The sequence below is a fragment of the Triticum aestivum genome, chromosome 2D (assembly GCF_018294505.1).
Source record: "Triticum aestivum cultivar Chinese Spring chromosome 2D, IWGSC CS RefSeq v2.1, whole genome shotgun sequence".
Lineage (NCBI taxonomy): Eukaryota > Viridiplantae > Streptophyta > Magnoliopsida > Poales > Poaceae > Triticum > Triticum aestivum.
Window position 1 is genome coordinate 635,535,981 of NC_057799.1, and position 1,999 is coordinate 635,537,979.

The following is a 1,999-nucleotide window of genomic DNA, read 5'->3' on the forward strand; positions in this document are numbered from 1 at the left end:
GTCCACCCGCGACTACCTCACGCGGTGGGCTGAGCTCCGCAACTCCTGCGAGGGGGTGCACGAGGTTCAAGCCATCGAATACTTCACCGTCGGGTGCCGAGAGGGCACCCTCCTCAAGCACCGACTCCTCTGCGACGAGCCGGCTACCCTCGACGAGCTGCTGATCATTGCGGGCAAGTACACCACGGCCGACTCCTTGATGAAGACCGAGCTCCGAGTGGACGCCTCTGGGAAGGTGCTCGCTCCGGCTCCCAAGAGGCCGGCTGGTGACTCCAATCGGCGCCCCTACCAGAACGACCACAAGCGCAAGGCCCCTATGCCGCCATCCACCAGTCGGCAGGTGGCCACAGTCAAGGATGAGCAGCCCGAAAAGCGGCCTGCTCCCAAGAAGAAGGGTGGCAGGCCGGCTTGGCAGCCGGCCTTCTCCTACGAGCAGACTCTCGATGCCCCTGCAAGTTCCATAGCGGCACGAAGCCATCCAACCACACGACCCGAAAGTGCCACTGGCTCACACGGATCTCCAAGGGCGAGGGGCTGGTGCCGCCTCCGCCTCCCGGCCCGCCGCCTCCAGCCCCCCAGCAGCCGGCTGCTCGACCAGTAGTCGGAGCCATTCAAGATGAGTTCCCTAAAGAGCACGCCGCCTATGCCGTCTTCACGAGTCAGGTTGAAGACAAGCGCAGCCGGCGCCGACAGCACCAAGAGGTCAACGCAGTCGTCTCAAGCAACCCCGAGTTCATGCATTGGTCCGAGAAGCCTATCAACTGGAGCCGGGCCGATCACCCAGAGGTGATGCCGTCCCCTGGCTCCTACGCATCAGTGTTGGATGTCACCCTCGCAACGGAGAGTCGAGCTACCCGATTCTCCCGCGTTCTGATTGATGGCGGAAGAAGTATGAACATACTGTACTGCGATACCATGGAGAAGTTGAACCTCAAGGCAAAGCAGCTCATGCCAAGCCGGACCGTGTTCCATGGCATCGTACCCGGCCTGTCCTGTTCCCCGATCGGCAAGATCAAGATGGATGTTCTCTTCGGAGACAAGGATCACTTTCGCCGAGAAGCAATCTGGTTCGAGGTAGTAGATCTGGAGAGCCCTTACCACGCCTTGCTTGGCCAACCTGCTCTGGCCAAGTTCATGGCCGTGCCCCACTACGCCTACCTGAAGATGAAGATGCCGAGCTCGAAGGGGATCATCACTGTAGCCGGCGACTACAAGAAGTCCATCGAGTGCGCTGCAGCCAGCAGTCGGCTGGCCGAGTCCCTCGTAGTGGCAGAAGAGAAGATGCTGGAGCGAGTTGTGGCCATGGCCGGCAAGCAGCCGGCCTTGTCTCCCAACCCCAAGGATTATGATGCGCAGGGCTCCTTCCAGCCGGCCAAGGAGACGAAGAAGATACCTCTGGACCCGGAGAACCCGGAAAGGTTTGCAGTCATTGGTGCAAACCTGGACAGTAAATAGGAAGGCGAGCTCGTCGACTTCCTCCGTGAGAATCGACACATCTTTGCATGGTCCCCAAAGGACATGCCGGGTGTTGTGAAGGATTTCACCGAGCACAAATTGCACGTCCGAGCCGACGCGAAGCCGGTCAAGCAGCCCCTCCGCAGACTGTCAGAAGAGAAGCAAAGAATCGTAGGAGAAGAGATAGCCCGACTCCTCGCCGCCGGCTTTATTATGGAAGTGTTTTTCCCAGAGTGGCTTGCCAACCCAGTCTTGGTGTTGAAGAAAAACAACATGTGGCGTATGTGTATAGACTACACTAGCCTCAACAAGGCCTGCCCCAAAGATCCGTTTGCTTTGCCACGGATTGATCAAGTGATAGACTCCACGGCCGGATGCGAGTTGTTGAGTTTTTTGGATGCTTACTCAGGATACCACCAGATTAAGTTGGACCCAGCAGACCGCCTTCATCACACCATTCGGAGCTTTCTATTACCTGACTATGACATTCGGCTTGAGGAATGCCGGTGCCACTTTTCAGCGTTGCATGCAGAAATGCCTCCTC